Source organism: Puma concolor, chromosome B2 (genome assembly GCF_028749965.1).
Source record: "Puma concolor isolate L17-30 chromosome B2, mPumCon1.1.hap2, whole genome shotgun sequence".
NCBI classification, from domain to species: domain Eukaryota; kingdom Metazoa; phylum Chordata; class Mammalia; order Carnivora; family Felidae; genus Puma; species Puma concolor.
In genome coordinates this window covers 41512078-41532355 of record NC_141671.1, presented here as the reverse complement: position 1 = coordinate 41532355, position 20278 = coordinate 41512078, and the positions used below count along the sequence as shown (strand labels likewise).

At 41.8% G+C, this 20278-nt stretch overlaps 1 long non-coding RNA gene across 1 annotated transcript in view; it reads left to right on the top strand.

Moving 5' to 3' along the window:
• Positions 1 to 14231, top strand: part of LOC147580952 (uncharacterized) — a 324096-nt gene extending 309865 nt beyond the window's left edge. Inside the window, exon 3 of the long non-coding RNA XR_015251241.1 lies at positions 14110 to 14231. This is a non-coding gene — a long non-coding RNA (uncharacterized LOC147580952). The remainder of the gene's footprint in view (positions 1 to 14109) is intronic.
• Positions 14232 to 20278: the final 6047 nt, after the last annotated feature.

Sequence of the window (20278 nt, the reverse complement as noted above, 5' to 3'; positions counted from 1 at the left end):
CCTTACATATTTGGATAATTTACTCTTTGGCTATGATGTAAATTACAAATACATTTTCCCAGTTTACCTTGGCCTTTCAATATTGCTTATGGTATATTTTCCCATGCACTTATGTGGTCAAAATTACTAGCCTTTTTGTATGTGTTTTCGGTGTTTTAAGTCATGTTAGCACTTAATGAATTTCACTCATGTTTTCTTCTGATAGTTCTCTGGTTTTGTTTTTTTGTTTTGTTTTGTTTTGTTTTTTAACATTTAATTATTTTTGAGAAGACAGAGACAGAGCATGAGCAGGGGAGGAGATAGAAAGAGGGAGACACAGAATCCGAAACAGGCTCCAGGCTCCGAGCTGTCAGCACAGAGCCTGATGCAGGGCTCGAACTCACGGACTGCGAGATCATGACCTAAGCCGAAGTCAGATGCTTAACCGACTGAGCCACCCAGGCACCCTCGTTTTTTAACGTTAAGATTTTTTAAAGCATTTGTTTATTTGTTTTGTTTTAGTAATCTGTACACCCAACGTGAGGCTTGAACGCCCAACCCCGAGGTCAAGAGTTGTATGCTCTTCCAACTGAGCCAGCCAGGCACCTCTTTTAATATTAACATTTTAGATATTTGCCTTTTTTCCTGGTAGGTGATGAGAGCTCTTGATTCAACATTATTTTTTCCAAGTGGCTACCCAGGTATTTATTTAAAATTCTTTCTTGTCACTCTGATTTGAGTTGCCATCTTTTTTTTTTTTTAAGTTTATTTATTTTGAAAGAGCGAGAGAGTGAGAGGGAGGGAGGGGCAGAGAGAGAGGGAGAGAGAATCCCAAATAGGCTCCATGCTGTCGGCACAGAGCCTGACTTGGGGCTCTAACTCAAGAAGCCTCGAGATCATGACCTGAGCCAAAATCAAGAGTCAGATGCTTAACTGAGCCACCCAGGTGCCCCTGCCATCTTTTTATATACTAAGTTTTTGGAGATACTGTATTTGGTTCTATTTCTGCACCTTCTATTTTTCTCTTTTATCCTGTCTAGTCATGCACCATTATCACACTGTTTGGGGAATCTATTAGTATGGTTTAATACCTGTTTGGGATAAATCCACCATATCTTCATTTCCAGAGTATTTCTAGTAACTTTTTTTTTTTAACTAACTTTTTTAATTCCAATGTAGTTAATATACTCTTTTTTTGTTTTGTTTTGTTTTAAGTTTTTGATTTAGGTAAGTAATCTCTATACCCAGCATGGGGCTCGAACTCACAACCCGGAGATCAAGAGTCACCTGCTCTTCGGACTGAGCCAGCTCAGGTCCCCTGGTTACCCTTGCTTATTTATTTTTTGAATGAATTTAAAACCAACCTATCAATTTCCTGGAAATAAGGTTAAATTTATAAATTGACTCAGAGAATACACTTTTTTGCCAAGTTGGCGTTTTCTACTGAAGAACATGGTGTATATGTCTACTGTTCAGCTCTGTTTTAGTGTCCAACAGTGGGGTCTTGAAAGTTTCTTCACAAAGGTGCATATTTCTTATTAAGTTTATTATTAAGTAGTTTATCCTTTTGTCATTGTTTTTACTATTGCAGATGTGGTCTTCTTGCCACTCTAATTTTTAACTGGTATTGTTTCATATAGCTTTATATTAATTTTATATCCTGTAACTTACTGCATTCTTTTATTATTTGTAGCAATTTTTCAGTTGATCTTCTTAAATATAAAATCAAATCATTTGAGGGGCACCTGGGTGGCTCTGTCGGCTAAGTGTCCTACTTTGGCTGGGGTCATGATCTCGTGGTTCATGGATTCAAGACCTGCTGTCAGGCTCTGTGCTGACAGCTCAGAGCCTGGAGCCTGTTTCAGATTCTATGTCTCCCTCTCTCTGCCCCTCCCCCCCACTCTCTCTCTCTCTCTCTCTCTCTCTCAAAAATAAAAATTTTAAAAATAAAATAAAATCATTTGAAAATAGTGACATTTCTACGATCTCTTTTAAAGTTCCTTACTTTCTCTCATCTAATTTTATTTGTCAATATCTTCAGGGCAATAGTAAATAACAAGGGTGAGAGTGGGCATTTTTGTTTTGTTTCTGACTTCAGCATGTATTCCTTCAGTGCTCTCCATTTGGACTGATTCTGGTTTCTGAATAAATCATGTTAATCATGTTAAATAAATCATCTACTTATATTTTGAGTAATGTTTTTAAAAACCACGAACGGGTATTTACTTTTTGTAAATCCTTATTAGTAACAGTTGAGATGATCATATAATTTTTCTCCTCATATGTACTTATACACATAGATTCCTAATATGGGAGTCTTTTCATTCATGCAATTGGCATCATTTGATTATTTAAAACAATTTTTTAATGTTTATTTATTTTTGAGAGAGAGAGAGAGAGAGAGAGCATGAGTGGAGGATGAGCAGACAAGAGGGAGACACAGAATCTGAATCTGAGCTGTCAGCACAGAGCCTGACACGGGGCTGGAACTCAGAAACTGTGAGATCATGACCTGAGCCGAAGTTGCACGCTCAACCGACTGAGTCCCCTAGGCACCCCAATTATTATTTTTAATGTACCCTTTGCCTCTGCTTGTTAACATTTTATTCCATGTTTTTATACTGATATTTACAAGTGAGGTTGGTCTGTAGCTTTCTTCTTTGTGCAGTCTTTGTCAAGGTTTGGTATCCATGTAATATTTGCCCTCAAACTATTTAAAAATACATTATCAGATTGAGGTTTCTCAGGAAACATAGGCCATGTGAATTTGAGTCCCACACCAATGGAAAAGCTAGCTGTAGTTCTAGATTTTCAGAGGATATTTTTATTTCCCCTCCCACCCACTACTAAGATTGAAGCAGATCCGTTTTCTTACTGTACTTTTCTGTGGGCTTGATTTTTCTAACTCATCTTTTAGATTCTAGCTTTATACATGGGTCTTCTATCCCATTTTCCTCACTTTGGAAGAACTTCAATGCTCTAGGCCTCGAGAGGATGTCAAAATGGAAGCTTGAGGTCATAAAAGAGGACAATAACACACCTGGTATTCCACTGGGATTTCTCCTTTCACTCATTTAGCCTGTGTAACTCTTTGTAATTTTCTTGCTAACTTATTTTTAAAATTGAAAACAAATCTAATTTGTTCAGAATTTTTACTTGTCTTGCAGCAAGAAGCTGGTCAGGGTATCTGATCTACTAAACTGCTAGAAATAGACATTAGGACTTGCCATATCAAATATAAAAATATTTTATAATACTAAAGCAATTAAAATTGTGTGGTTTTGGCATAGACATACATAAATAGATTAATGGGGCAGAATGGAGACTATAGAAATAAATTTGTCTGTATGAAGAACTTAGTAGTATATGATACGAGTGTTATTTTAGATTCAATAGTGTTGGAATAATTGGGGGGAAAAGCTACATTTTTGCCATATGCCATTCTCAAAATTAAATTCCAAATGGATTAAAAGGCTATACTTAACAAAACCCATAAGCTATGAAAGTATTAGATGAAAACACAGACAAATATATACAACTACTGAGAAGGAAAGATAGTTTAAATCAAACATACACAGACACACATAATCATAGGAAGATATGGGCAAATATTTGCAACCCATGGGGTAGGGAAAATTCTCTAAAGCAAGAAAGACTCACAAACAAAAAGCTCTACGGGACAGAGTGATAAATTTGATTACTTCAAAGTAAACTCGTGTTCTTATAAAACACACCATAACCAAGTAAAATAAAAAGCAAGGCTAGAAAAAGATTTACATCATACCTACAGTAACAAAAATTAATATCACAAATATGTTAGATAGTCAGTAAGAAAGAAAAAAGAAATTTAATAAGAAAAATGATCAAAGGCTACAAAGAGGCAAAACAAAAAGCCAGTGAAGACATTGAAAGATACCCCACTTTTACAGGCAATTGGGGATATGCAAATCTTAATAATGAGATACTATTTAACTGTGTTGTAGACAAAAATTTCATATTGATTATATCAAGTGCAGGCAAACATGTAGAAAACTGATATCTAATAATCAGTTGTTGGGAATTTAAAAGAATATAATCTTTTGGAAGATAATCTAGTGATATCAAAATTCTGAAAATGCATGCCCTTTTATGTAAGAATCTTACTTACACAGAATTTGCTAGAGGAATATATGCACATATGACAAAAAGATCTATAATAATAAAAATTTTAAACAAACTAAATGTCCATCAATGGTGATATGGTTAAATAATTTATGGATTGTACAGGTACACAAGGAGACATGTACAATAACATTCATTGTATCACTGTTTGTGATAGCAAATAGTTGAAAATGACCTAAATGACAGTCATGGGGGGATATGGATCGATAAAATGTGGTCTAATCATATGAGAGTTGATTGCACAGCAGTTAGAAGGAGTAAACAAGCCTATTTATCAATGTAGATGGATCTCAAACATAATTTACATGATAGAAGCAAGTTAGTTGTAGAGACATACAGTGTGATACCATTTTTATATAAAAAAAATTAAGCTTATTGGGGCTCCTGGGTATCTCAGTGGGTTAAGAGTCCCACTTTTGATTTTAGCTCTGGTCATGATCTCACGGTTCATGAACTTGAGTCTGGAGATGGGTTTTACCACTGACAGCACAGAGTCTACTTGGGATTCTCTCTCTCCCTCTCTCTCTGCTTCTCCCCTGCTTGCAAGCTCTCTCATGCTTGCTCTCTCTCTCCCTCTCTCTCTCAAAATAAACAGATACACTTAAAAAATTAAACTGATTAAATAATGCTATATATTATGTAATAAAAATATGGTAGGTGGTTTGGAAATATAGACATTGGATACCCAGGAGTAGATGTCTATGGTGATGGGAGAAGAGTGGAAGTAAAGGAATAAAACCCCAAATTGGCTATAAATAAATAATCAGATCATGTCAATCCATTTGTACACCTGGGATCTAACACAGTTAGAAAAACAAAAACCAAACAAATGAACAGAACTGTGATACAAGCATACCAATACTTAGATGAGAATTAAAAGAAAATAATTGAGCTATATTTCTTTGACGTGTAAAGATCCCCAAGCCATATTGTTAAGTGAAAAAAGTATGTCAAAAACCATATGTAAATGTTATAACACTTATGTAAAACCACACACACACACACACACACACACACACACACACACACACACGTATACAAATGCATAGAGAAAGTTTTGGAAAAGATAACTATGGAAAAAGTATAAACAGTGATGTGGGAAAATTTCCTGCGTTAGTTATATAAATTGATAAGTAGTTTAAAAAATTTTTTAAACATTTATTTATTTTTGAGAGGCAGACACAGACAGAGTGTCAATGCGGGAGGGGCAGAGAGAGAGAGGGAGATACAGAATCCGAAGCAGGCTCCAGGCTCTGAGCTGTCAGCACAGAGCCCAACGAAGGGATCAAACTCACGGACCGTGAGATCCTGACCTGAGCTGAAATCGGACACTTAACCGACTAAGCCACCCAGGTGCCCCAGTAAGTAGTTTTAAATAAAAATAAAGGCAGACAGAAATTTTAAGAAAAACAAAAAGCAGTAAGAAAGGAAATGTAACTCTAATGATCAGTGATTCTGCAATGAACAATATTTTCACAGTCCAAATAACGTAGAGGTTTTTATTTCTGTTTTTATATGCTCTCTCATTCTAAACAGGTATGTATGAATGGTGTATATGTGTGTTTACATGTATATGGGCATGTTAACTTCCACAACTACTTCATGCTCACAAATATTCGTGCCATGATAAAATTTTGTTCATTTGTGGGATGAAATACCTCCCTGCCCCTCCCCCACTTGCGCACTCCCTCTCTGTCTCAAAATTGAATAAATGTTAAAACAGATTTTTAAAATTGATCCACTCCAGTATCTCTAGCTTTGTTTCCCTGTACTTCTTTGGGCTCTGAACTTATTTATCGGTTGTCTTCATCCTATTGGTATCAAAATGGCTGGTATTCCAGGTCTTTCCACATTTACAAGTCCTGGGAAAACTGATCTCTAGTCCCCAAAAGGAAAATAAAATTTCCCTTTATCTCTCTCATTTAATAGTTTTCTAACTTTTAAAAAAATTTTTTTAGAGAGAGAGAAAGAGAGAGCGAGTGGGGGAGATGGGCAGAGGGAGAGAGAGAATCTTAAGCAGGCTCCACACTCAGTGCAGAATTGCATCCCATGGCCCTGGGATCACGTCCTGAGCCAATATCAAGGGTTGGATGCTCAACTGACTGAGCCAACCAGGCGCCCCAAGAGTTTTCTAACGGTTTTATATTCTAACTAAAAATGAACCTGTTTACAACATGATTGATGGTGGGAACATCCTTTCTTCATAGAAAGGAAAGACTTGAAGCACTTTTGTGGTAGAGAGTGAGCTGCCTGAAGTCAGGCCAGAAGAATGGCCTGGGAGCCACCTGGGCTTAGAAAGTAATAGGGGCACCTGGTTGTCTCAGTTGGTTAAGCACCTGACTCTTGATATTAGCTCAGGCCATTATTTCACAGTTCATGGGTTCGAACCCAGCATCAGTTTCTGCGCTGACAGCACAAAGCCTGCTTGGGATTCCCTCTCTCTCTCTCTGTCTCTCTGTCTATCCCTCCCACTCACACACTCTCTCTCCCAAAATAAATAAGTAAACTTTAAAAAAAAATGTGGGGGGGCACCTGGGTGGCTCAGTCAGTTAAGCATATGACTTCTGCTCAGATCATAATTTCATGGATTGTGGGTTCGAGGCCTGTGTGGGGCTCTGTGCTGACAGCTCACAGCCTGGAGCCTGCTTCGGATTCTGTGTCTCCCTCTCTCTCTGCCCCTCTCCCACTCGCACTCTGTCTCTCTCAAAAATAAATAAACATTAAAGAAAAAAAAGAAAATAAGTATAAGTTGGTTTTGTTTTGTTTTTTTCAACGTTTATTTATTTTTGGGACAGAGAGAGACAGAGCATGAACGGGGGAGGGGCAGAGAGAGAGGGAGACACAGAATCGGAAACAGGCTCCAGGCTCCGAGCCATCAGCCCAGAGCCCGACGCGGGGCTCGAACTCACGGACCGCGAGATCGTGACCTGGCTGAAGTCGGCCGCTTAACCGACTGCGCCACCCAGGCGCCCCATAAGTTGGTTTTGAATGGAACACCCTGCCTCTACTCTCAACCTCTCTTACAACCTTCGGGAGGTGTTATTAATGTTCCATCTCAGTCTCAGTGCTGGTGGGGGAAATTAGGAAAGAGATAGTACTCAGGCTTGGCACAAAGAATTAGAAGGAAAAGTGGAAACCCTAACTTCTGGCAGAGATTGTTAGCAATATCAGTCAACAAAAGAAAGCTGTGTCCAGGAAAATGCTGAGCCTCGAGGTGCGGACTGAGGAAGAGCTTCTCAAACACACTGGGGGATGTGTGTGGTGATATATAGCAAGTAGTCTGCTAAGGACTTGGGTCATAATTATTTGGGTGTAATTGGGTATAAAGCGAATGAATGAACTAATTGTATATATGGGTTTCAAATAAATTGGATTTTAGCCTAATTTCTCATTAATCCTTTTCTCTTTTGGGGAATATTTTCCTAGGAAAAATGTTCCCTTATTTTACAGAAAAGTCACTCCCCTCTATGGGGCGCCTGGGTGGCGCAGTCGGTTAAGCGTCCGACTTCAGCCAGGTCACGATCTCGCGGTCCGGGAGTTCGAGCCCCGCGTCGGGCTCTGGGCTGATGGCTCAGAGCCTGGAGCCTGTTTCCGATTCTGTGTCTCCCTCTCTCTCTGCCCTGCCCCCATTCATGCTCTGTCTCTCTCTGTCCCAAAAGTCACTCCCCTCTATAAATGAGTTTCCAGGGCACAATTCATGACCTGGCTAAGGAAGAGAAGGCTGCTTATGTAAGACATGGACGCTTCTTTGTCCACTTAGCTATTGATTTGTTTTTGTTTTGTTTTTTTTGTAACTCAACTATTTGTGTGTCCTGTGTGTAGATGTGCCTATTTACGTTCAAAGATTATAGCAAGTCAGAAACTGAGCCCATGGAATTCTCCTTCCACAATGCCTGCCATTTCACTGTGTGTAATAGGACACACATGTGTAATAAAAGATTCCATGTATTGGTGACCTTCTTCTAGGAGGACTATTTTTCTAGGGCACTTGTGGGGCTGGAGATGTAGCTATTCTGGTCAAATATGAAAGAGAACTTGAAAATGCTAGACAAGGCTCTCTGGCAAAACAAAGGATTTCCTGATTCCTAGAGACCTTTATGAATGGAGTGGACTGAAACTTATCCTTGATAATTTCACTGTTCATCTCTCCGAAGGAAGAATAACTATCGGATACTCTTTCAGGGTCTTTCCTTTTCCTTTTAGGTTTATTTATTTATTTTGAGAGAGAGTTCAAGTGGAGGAGGGGCAGAGAGAGAGGGAGAAAGGAATCCCAAGCAGGCTGTTAGCACAGAGCCTGACTCAGGGCTCGATCCCATGAACTGTGAGATCATGACCTGAGCCGAAATCAAGAGTGGGATGCTTAACTGGTGGAGCCACCCAGGTGTCTCTTGAGGGTCTTTTCCTAGTTTTGAATTTTTACATTTTAGAAATTTAAGAGCACAAAGTTTAAGCTTCCCATTTTGTTTTGCTCTCAAGGTACATAAATTTGATATTGACCATGGAAATGGTGAATGGAAAGAAAAAATATAAAGTTGAATTTAAACTTATTTTTCCTTCAAATAACAAAGCTTATGATCTGCCACATGTGCTCTACAGCTTTGGAACACAATTCTCCCTCCATTTATTCCTAAGAATTATTACAGGCAGGAGAAAGATATGGGGAAGAGTGTTGCTTTCTAAATGAGATTTTATTCAAGGTTGGCAGCCATCAATGTTCTAGGAAATGATAATAGGGCAATAATAATTTTTTGTGCCGGCAAAATGCTTTTCCATGGAAGGACCATTAAGAGCATCTAGAAACGGTGACCTCATTAATCCTAACCACATTTGTGGGGGAGAACTGGTACACGTGTATATGACAATGTTCTAGACGGCCAGGGGCTGCGAAGGAAAGCTAAATGATTTGTCAAAGGTCAACTTACAGATAGATCCCTAGGAACAGTTCAACAACCATTTTCATATATTTTGCAGTTCAAAATCTTTGTGGTTCAAAATCTACAGTAGTACTTCTTATTGATTGATGACTAGGATTCATATCACAGGTCACAGATGTTGACTCAGGGAGGTCAGCATTGGAAGGTCAAGTTAATGAAAGAAGACACGGCTACAAAGAATTGTACAGGTACACAAATGCCTTGTTTCTCCTTTGCCTGAAATGGAGCAAAGTTAACCAGAAGAATTTAACCTTCCCCCAGGATACCTTTCACGTGGGCCCCTCTGGATCACACGGCAGTCAACTTCTCTCAGTCCACTTGTGACCTAATGATGGCCTTCTTTCTTTTTTTCTTGCAATCTCTTCTATTTCTCAAATGAACAATGACTTCATCTGTAAGGTTAAAAATTTTATGCAGTGGGAACAATATCAACTTTTGAAATTGGAGCAGGAGATCAATAGGCGTGGTTTTAATTTTTTTTTTTTTTCAACATTTATTTATTTTTGGGACAGAGAGAGACAGAGCATGAACGGGGGAGGGGCAGAGAGAGAGGGAGACACAGAATCGGAAACAGGCTCCAGGCTCTGAGCCATCAGCCCAGAGCCCGACGCGGGGCTCGAACTCACGGACCGCGAGATCGTGACCTGGCTGAAGTCGGACGCTTAACCGACTGCGCCACCCAGGCGCCCCTAGGCGTGGTTTTAAAGAGAGCCATTCTATTATTAATGAGGATGAGAATTGTTATGGGTCAAAAGGAAAATATTTTCCAGTTTCAACAAATAGCTGTTTAGAATGTGTCATGTATTGTGTTAGGCACTGCTCACGGTACAGTGATTAAAAAGCCGATCTGCCCTTAAGAAGCTGGGCCAGAGAAGAAGTGTATTTGACTGTGTGGAACATCAACGGCTTAAACATAAAAGGTTTATTCTTTCCCAGAAAAGAAGTCTAGAGGAGATAAGCCAGGGATGGAATAGTGGCTCCACAAAGTCATTGGACATTGTCTGGTTCTATTTTTTACTCCATTATCCTTGGTCATGGCATCTATCCGGAAGGTCTCCTCATGGTCCAAGGTGGCTTTCTTAGCTCTAGCCATCCCCCTCTTCATCTCAGGCAGTGAGAAGGTAGAAGGAGGAAAAGACAAAAGGTCCAGTCTTCCACCTGAATCTCTTCTCCTTTCACGGTCTTTCTGTAAGTTCCAGAAAACATTTCTCCTTATGTCCCATTGATCAGAATTGAGTCACATGACCATGCTTGGCACAGTAGGCCGGAGAGGGTAGTTTCTGTGTGGGTTTATTGCCACCCTGAATAACTGGGGCCGTGTTACTAAAAAGTGGGGCAGAATGGATATTGGGTGGCAACTTCCTAAGGCAGTTTCTGCCTTAGGATGTTAAAATCTACCTGGAGAAATATGAACCTTAGGCTTGAAAAGACAGTCAGTAGTATACTGAGAGGGGCCAAGCAGTGGGTTGCCAAAATTTGGAGGAGAGAGAGAAGATGTCAAGGTAGCCTGGGAAAGCTGCTTGGAAGAACAAGGATTTGAGCTCCTCTTTGAGGATGGGAAGGAATCAATAGACACAAAGGCTTGGCAAAGACTTCCCACCAGTAGGTACTAACCTGAGCAGAAGCCTAGAAGCTGGACAGTGCAGATCAGCCTTGGGCAGGAGCAGTGGCAACCGCTTGTTACACTGCAATGTAACAGAGTATTTTGCTGGAAGAGAAGGAACACTGACTGATTTTAAAAATTACCCAAGGCAGGGGCACCTGGGTGGCTCAGTCAGTTAAGTGTCCGACTTCGGCTCAGGTCATGATCTCGCGGTTCGTGGGTTCGAGCCTTGCATCGGGCTCTGTGTTGACAGCTCGGAGCCTGGAGCCTGCTTTGGATTCTGTGTCTCCCTCTCTCTCTGCCCCTCCCCCGGCCTCTCAAAATAAACATTAAAAAATAATAATAATAAAATAAAAATTGCCCAAGGCAAAAGTTCCAAAACCACTTTGCCAGGATAAAATGTAAATGCTGAATTTGCTCTCCTGTTACTGGAACGGACAGTCATATATTCTATATACGACTCATGCCAGCAGAAATCATGGTATTATTTACTCCAATGAATTCCCCTAATTTCGGATTGTCCAAAATAGCACAAAGAGTGTAACCGCTGAATGTGTGACAACAGTAATCGAAATAAATGGGACGCCTAAGACCACGGCTATTATTCATTAAATGGGGAGAAGAAAAAGCCTACAAAAAGGGTTCCGGGCCCCTTTCCTAAATATTAATTGTTTATTTCATGATTCTTCTCCGCTCTAAACAGACCTTAAACTGTCCCTCCTCAATATGCTCCCGTAAAGGATTATAAACTAGAGAGGAGGTTGGTTTAAACAAAGTAATCAGAAAGTAAGCAATCTTTCTCTTTCTTTCTGGCTCAAAGCTTGTTTTGTCTGTTAGGGAACTTTTCAGCGCACAGACCTCAAGGTCAAACAGAGGTCACTCTTCTGCTTTTTGAGGGATGGGTGCTTTCACGTTATTTGCTCATTTTTATTGCTGAGAATAACCATCCATTTGCCCCCATAACTGGGGCCTCCCCAACACAAAGACTTGGGAGTGGGCACTGGCAGGGGGGTTAAGCCCATTCAACACAAAGCAAACAAGTTCAAATCTCATTAAATGTCGGACTTTGCGGCAAGAATACACGCATTTCCAATTTAGAAAAGGAAGATAGAAATGTGACAGAGAAGTATTCTAATCATTTAGCAGAATAAATTGTGCCAACACGATACTAAAGCTGTCAACTGGGTGGAAAAAAAGGATAAACTCCATTAATAATACGACAGCAGTGCTTACTTTTTCACATGAGGAAAATTCCATTACAACAAACAGCCCCGGGGCTTTTGAATTGCTTTTGTTCTAGATCAGTGGAATATTGTTATAAAGAATATATTGCTGGCAATGATAGTTTGGATCTGAGGATGAAACCTAGCTGATGTTTTAGAGTGAATCAGCAAAGAACTTGGTGGATGCACACGGGGCCGTGTGTGAATAACCCACCTTTGTGCACATTTTAAAAGGTAGACCCTGGGGCGCCTGGGTGGCTCAGTCAGTTGCGCGTCCGGCTTCGGCTCAGGTCATGATCTCGCGGTCTGTGAGTTCGAGCCCCGAGTCGGGCTCTGGGCTGACGGCTCAGAGCCTGGAGCCTGTTTCAGATTCTGTGTCCCCCTCTCTCTCTGCCCCTCCCCCACTCATGCTCTATCTCTCTCTGTCTCAGAAATAAATAAACATTAATTAAAAAAAAAATTCTCATAAAAGGTAGACCCTTCACACAGGTGCGCGGCTTGGTGACCAGAATGCAGGCTGGAATTTGACTCCCCTCTCCCCCTCAGCCAGGACACAACCTTCTGCAGAGGGCCTGGTTGCACAAGATTGTTCTTTGAAGGCTTATTTATAAGTTGCCTCTCTGAAATTTTCTGCTTTAAATCTATCCCGGGATAGGCCCCACTACACGCAGCCATTTTAGTTACAAGGTCCTCTGTGATAGAATTTCTCATTTAAGGATTTGAACGAATGCTTCCCCCCCCCCCACCCCCGGTTTTGAAGTGCTTTAGATTCATCCCACAAGGGTCCTGTGAGCACCCCATCCCCAACCGGGCCATGCTCTTGGTGCATCTGGCAAGATAGGCGCCAAAGTCTGCCAGAGGTCCTGCTTGTTTAGCAACACTTCTTGGCTGACACACGATCTCTAAGGGGACTGACTGTCTTAGCTTGGGTTCCCCTAAAAGCAGACCTTAAGACAAGGATTTGGATGGAGTTTATTTTGGAGTTGGTCCCAGGAAGCCCAGTGTGTGGTTGGGAAATTGAGACACGAGGTATGGAAAATGTCAATAAAGGATGCATCAGTGAGCAGGCGACTGCTGTGGGCAGCTGGAAGGTGGGGCGGGGAGGGGGGGGCGGGCATCCCACTGGGGATGCTCTGAAAGGCTGTGTAAAACACACCTCAGGATTGTCCCACTGAGGGTGGGAACGCCGAAGCACTTATTCACTAACTCCCGTCCTCAGTGAGGGTTAGCCCTGGCAGTGTGAACTGATGTGATACTGGGGCCAGAGAAAGCTCAGAGGCAGACAAGAAGCAAGTGTCTGGGATATGAAATTGTTGGTGTATACAGGGACTTCTACCAAAGGTGGAGGTGGCCTCCTGGGTGGGCTCAGGGGTGACGGAGCATTGGGGAGCATTGACAATATCAACCTTGGAAGCTGTTACTCGCACATCAGATCGTGATATGGCCCTGGTGGTTTGTGCCCTCTCTATGTCCTCCGATGTGTTGGGGCAGAAAAAGCTTGGGAGCCATTTGGATACTGAACGGCTCTTTCCACCTCACTTATGCTTTTTTTTTTTTTTTAATGTTTATTTATTTTTGAGAGAGAGACAGAGCGCAACCAGGGGAGGAGCACAGAGAGAGGGAGACAGGCTCCAGGCTCTGAGCTGTCAGCGCAGAGCCAGACGTGGGGCTCGAACCCACGAGATGTGAGATCATGATCTGAGCTGAAGTCGAATGCTTAACCAACTGAGCCACCCAGGTGCCCCTCCACCTCACTTGTGCTCTTAAAATATGGTTCTTTCTCCCCCTTTCCTCTAAATCAGTGCCTTCCGATCTTTTGCGTGTAACCAAACATACAGAAAGGATCTTATTTGTGTAGCGTGCCGACTTTCTCAGGGTTTGCTTTTGGGGTGAACAGAAATTGAGAGGTTGCTCCTAGATGGAGATGTCCAAGAATGGAGAAGTTCTAGCAAAGGGAGTTTCTGTCCCAGCACTCAACCTGTCCCTGCACACCAGTGTTGTTGGGAATGTCTGTGCCTACATCCTCCTGCTTACCAAGTCCTGCTGATACTTCTTTATCCCAGTGGTTCTAACTTTTCTGTGGCCAAGAACTGCTTTGAGAATCAAATGAGAACCATGAACTTGCTCACTAAAATAATGTGCCAACACACACACAGAGATACATCGTTTTCTTTTTTCTTTTTTTAACGTTTATTTATTTTTGAGACAGAGAGAGACAGAGCATGAACGGGGGAGGGGAAGAGAGAGAGGGAGACACAGAATCGGAAGCAGGCTCCAGGCCCTGAGCCATCGGCCCAGAGCCCGACGCGGGGCTCGAACTCACGGACCGCGAGATCGTGACCTGAGCTGAAGTCGGACGCTTAACCGACTGAGCCACCCAGGCGCCCCGAGATACATCGTTTTCATACAGTGTCAGGGAATCCACAAAAACTCCAAAGCTCTTCCGGGGACATTCTATGACTTGAGCCATGGCATTGCTTGTCCATTTCCCTCCATTTCTACAGCCCAAATGCCTCAGTTGGGTTTGCCCACCTTCCTGACCCTGTTTTTGAAACGACACAGTGAAGGGATGAGGAGCCAGGGAGCCAGGGATCATCTTAGCTGTGTTGCACATTAGCTGTGTGCCTTTGTGAAGATCTCCTAACCTCTCTGTGCACTGATTGGTTTCCTCATCTGTACAACAAAGAATGGTGCCTACTTGAGAGGGTTGTTGTGAGGGTCAGGGAGTTAGCAAACGTAAAACCCTTGGGAGCCATGTGTGGCACATACCAGGTGCCGTGAAACGTAAGGTATTTTAATTGTTGTTACTTGCATGGAGGCCATGGCTTTGGAAGGTAGAGTGGCTTAATGGAAAGAGTCTAGATTTGGTGTCAGTCAGCAATTGTGTATAGCTGTCCTCTCTCAATTACCCCCTGTGCCATCTTAAGCTAAGGGAAGGTTTGTGGGTTTTTTCCCTCTCTTAGCCTAAGTTTCCCTATTAAGGTGGCAATTAATTCACCGGTTCTCCATAAACATTTTGTAATGTCCTTTTTAAAAAAGATATTTGGTATTTTTTAAATTTTTTAAAGGTTTATTTATTTTTGAGAGAGAGAGAGTGTGTGTGTGTGTGAGCAAGATGGGGCAGAGAGAAGGAGACGCAGAATCCGAAGCAGGCTCCAGGCTCCGAGCTGTCAGCCCAGAGCCCGACGCGGGGCTCGAACTCACGAACCACAATATCATGAGTCGAAGTTAGACGCTTAACCCGCTGAGCCACCCGGGTGCCCCTGCAATGTCCTTTTTTAATAGCAAAGTGAAATTCACAGGTAATGTGATCATTCTACACACAAAATTTTAAAATAATTATGATGCCCGAATATAAAGGAGAAATAGAAGAAGAGAAGTTTATCATAAAACTACATAAAATGTGTAGGCCTATCATAGAAAGCATAATGAAATGGTCAGACGTTTGCATCTCTATGTAGAGTCACCATGAAGGGGGTAACCTCAATCGGAGACTGATACCGAGTGCGCACTGTCTTGGTGGCTTAAACACCATGATCAGTGCTGTTAGGTGACAGACTTTTGGGGGGATTATCTTGGTGAAGCTCTGAACCAACCAAAATTAGAATCTTCTCTCGGTTTAAGTAGTGGTTTACATTCCTGGGACAATCAGTGTAAACCCACGACAAAGCACTTTGTGATGACATGGAAAACAGAGACAGGTACTAGGCTTGACCATTCTGGACAGGTCTATCATCCGGATAAATGTCCAGTAGGGCTTTTGAAAGGTGTGTGTGGGGGGGTGGTAGGGAGGGCAGTCATGGGAATTCTTTGTCGGGTAGGACTGATCCATACATGGAAGGAAATATAGCACTCTGGTTTCCATCCGCTAATGCCAATAATGCCAATCCTCTGATTATTGTGATAATCAAAAATCCCCCCAAATTTCCCAAACACACCCTAGTAGGGATGTACATCTTTCATTGAAAAAAAGTGGATTAACTAGTCCTGAATCAAAAAAGGCTACAAAGCTCAGGACCAGAAAAAGCCTTCCTCAGTGAAGATTTGACTACACCTTCCTCTCTCCCTCAGCCTCTCCCAGGCCTTAGGACTCCGCTCTGGGGTACTGAAATGGAACTGAAGTGACAGTTGGCCAGGCCAGTCCTGGGAAGGACTTTGAGGAAGGTGAATGGTACCTGCCAGCTCCCCTCACCTCATCTCCTCCTGTCTCTACAGGGCTTTTTCCACTCCTCAGGCTTTCTCCCTATCAAAACTCTCTTTCAGGAGTGGAGATGATGTGAAGGATTTATAATGGTGTGAATATGTGTTAGCTAATATCTCTCAAATGCAAATGGCCTATGAGCATATAAAAAGATGCTCAACTCCACTGGAATTTAAGGTGGTGGCGATTTAAAACAACGATGAGATGCTGTTTCATACTCATCACATTGGAAAAAATCCAAAAGTCCATCAATACCAAACATTGGAAGAAAGGTGGAGAAGTTGGTACAACCAGTTTGAGGAGGACTGATTTTATCTATTAAGATTGGAAATGTTGCGGGGCCTGGGTGGCTCAGTCAGTTAAACGCCTGACTCTAGATCTCGACTCAGGTCATGATCTCACAGTTCATGGGTTCGAGCCCAGTGTCAGCTCTGCACCGACAGTGCGGAACCTGCTTGGGATTCTCTCTCCTTCCCTCTCTAGCCCTCCCCTGCATGCTCTCTCTCAAAACGGATGAATAAAGTTTTTTAAAAAAAGATTAGAAATGCTCATATTCCTATATGTCAGCAAGTCTATTCTCTGGGCTACCCCTTAGGGAAACACTATTTGGTTGCACTAGAAGATGTGTATGTTTGTGGCGGCATTACTTTTAACAATGACAAATAAATCAACTGGAGACATATAAATGTCATTAATAGAAATTCAGATCCATGTATCATCACATGTTCATACGAGGGAATATTACACAGCAGTTGCAATGATGAATCACAGCTTTGTGTCTGCACCGCGATAAATCTTAAAAACAATACAGAAAAGCGAATTGCAGGGTATGTAGAATGTGACACCATTCAAATAGTTTAAAAACTTGCGAAACGGCACCATATATTGTTTGTAGATACATGAATATGTAGTAAAAGCATAAAATATGTACAAGAATGATTACTGCTAACTTCACGATCTTGGTTATTTCTAAAGAAGGAAAAGAAGAATGAAGGTGGGAAAAGGATGTACAGAAAGCCTCCAGTTGCAGTTGCAATGTTTTTGTTCTAGAAAAAATACCTGAAGGAAATGTGGCAAGCTGTTAAGATTTAATTTGCTGTAAATAGTGCCGGGATAGACTAGGTACTCGTTATAGCTTTTATGTATTTCTATGAGAAATATACCATAATAAAAATAATTTTTAAATTTTTTTTAACGTTTGTTTATTTTTGAGACAGAGAGAGACAGAGCATGAACGGGGGAGGGTCAGAGAGAGAGGGAGACACAGAATCTGAAACAGGCTCCAGGCTCTGAGCGGTCAGCACAGAGCCTGACGCGGGGCTCGAACTCACGGACCGTGAGATCATGACCTGAGCCGAAGTCAGACGCTCAACCGACTGAGCCACCCAGGCGCCCCTAAAAATAATTTTTTATATTGATGCATCTCTAAGGGGTGGTTTGTATTCTTGATTTAACACATTCTTTTTGACCTTCTAGGCACCGGGAGCTGAGACAGAGAATTCAGCAATGAATAAGATTCAATCGTATTCTTTAGTTGGTGGTCTTCAATTTTGTTGTGCATCTGAATCAGCTGGAGGGCTTATTAAAACACAGACGGTGGGGGTGCTTGGGTAGCTCAGTTGGTTAAGTGTCTAACTTCAGCTCAGGTCATGATCTTACGGTTCATGGGTTCGAGCTCCGCGTCGGGCTCTGTGCTGACAGCTCAGAGCCTGGAGCCTGCTTCAGATTCTGTGTCTCCCTCCCTCTGCCCCTACCCACTGTCACTCTGTCTCTCAAAAATAAATAAACATTAAAACACACACTCAAAGATTGCTAGGCCCACCCCCGGAGTTTGCGATTCAGTAGATCTAGGATAGGGCTGAGAATCTGCATTTCTGATAAGTTCCCAGGTGATGCTGATGGTGCTGGTTCCAGGACTTCTCAAGTCCTGTGTCTCCCTCTCTCTCTGTCCCTCCCCTGCTCACACTCTGTCTCTCTCTCTCTCAAAAATAAATAAACACTAAAAAATAAATAAAAATAAAAGCCTGCTTATGATGCCCACCCTGGGCCACAAGGAACACATCTTCATCCACTTACCCCTTCTTACTTGTGTATATTTCAATTCATTCCATTAAAATTTTAGCTCCCTCGAGACAAATATACATCCTGTTTAGGGTACACCCTATACAAAATGTTAACGGTACTTATTTGTGGATGGTAGAATCATAGGTAATTTAAAAATCTTTTTGCTTGTCTGCATTATCTCTCATTCCCCTAATGAACGTCTCCAATGTGAACAAGTGTTAATTATATGATAAGGATATAATAGGGGCACCTGGCTGGCTTAGTCGGTAAAACATGAGATTCTTCATCTCAGGGTTGTGAGTTCAAGCCCCACGTTGGAGGTAGAGTTTACTTAAAAAGAAAGAGAGAAAGGATATAATAGGAAAATAAATGTATATCAACTTGCATTAGGCTCTGTGATGAGGACAGAGATACTAAGAAGTCGTATGAATATGTAATTGCCTTTAAGAGATTTATGATCTCATTCATAAGACAGACCATACACTGGAAAAATATTTCATAATATGACAAGATATTCAGGAAAGAGTGTTCATTAAGAACTAACTATAGGGGCGCCTGGGTGGCGCAGTCGGTTAAGCGTCTGACTTCAGCCAGGTCACGATCTCGCGGTCCATGAGTTCGAGCCCCGCGTCAGGCTCTGGGCTGATGGCTCGGAGCCTGGAGCCTGTTTCTGATGCTGTGTCTCCCTCTCTCTCTGCCCCTCCCCCGTTCATGCTTTGTTTCTCTCTGTCCCCAAAATAAATAAAAAACGTTGGAAAAAAAATTTTTTTAAAAAAGAACTAACTATAGTTGGCAAGCACTTTGGGAGGAAATAAGAACGGGACCAGGTGGCCCTGGAAGGGGCATGTGGGCCCAGCCTTGGATGACAAAGCAGTTTGGCACCTGCCAAAGCCTCGGCAGAGGGTGAGGGAGGATGCAAGCATCTCTGCAAATCCCCGCAGTGACTCTGTTCCATAGCACCGTGAGTGTTCAGTGAACACTGTTGATGAAGTGAAGAATTGAACAATTATTGAATTCATATAGAAACTTCGACGGGGCACAAGTACACACTCAGCATAAACAGAAACCAAAATCAATTTCATTATGGATTTATGCCAAGTCAAGTAGGGGAGAAAAGTCTGTCATATTCTTTTTTCACATGATTCTGTACTGATGACCACATCCCAAAGTGCATCCATGAGTTTGCCGAGAAAGACCCCTTTGGACTGGACGTAATTCTTAGGAGTGTTCTTTACCTTTGCTCTTAAGATCAGAGACTTCTCTTGGATTGTCTGTCTTCTAGATTCTCTGTTCAAGGGGCACCTGGGTGGCTCAGTCGGTTAAGCGTCTGACTTGGGCTCAGGTCATGATCTCGTGGTTCTTGGGTTCGAGCCCCCTGTCAGGCTCTGTGTTGACAGCTCAGAGCCCAGAGCCTGCTTTGGATTCTGTGTCTCCCTCCCTCTCTCTCTCAAAAATAAATAAAACATTTAAAAAAAAATTAGATTCTCTGTTCAAAACCATACTTACTCTGAAGGAGCATCTCCTCACCCCTTCATATTTGGATTAACATTTTTCTCTCTGTTAAAAAAAAGCCTGGAGATGTCTACTCTGAACAAGATAAAATAACAGGGACCAAATGTATCCTTCTGCCTTAAACAACTAAGAAAGTAGATTAAAATATATGAAAAAAAATGGGGCAGAGGAGGGGCTGGATGGTAGAATTACAAAGGGGCACAAAGAAACTTTTGAGGGTAATGGATATATTCATTACCTTGATGCTTTCATAGGTATATGCATATTTGAAAAGTTAGATTGTATGCTTCAGGTATGAGCAGTTTATTGCATGTCAACTAGATCTCAGTAAAACTGTTTAAAAATTACTGGGGAGGAAAAAAAAAAAAACAGCCTGGAAGCACAGGTACTATTTAAAAAAATAATCTCCTATGAATTAATTGGCTGTTAATGGGATAGTTTCTTTTAGCAGTTAAAAAAATTTTTTTTGACATTTATTCATTTTTGAGAGACAGAGAGAAAGAGCATGAGCAGGGAAGGGGCAGAGAGAGAGGGAGACACAGAATCCGAAGCAGGCTCCAGGCTCCGAGCTGTCAGCACAGAGCCCGATGTGGGGCTCCAA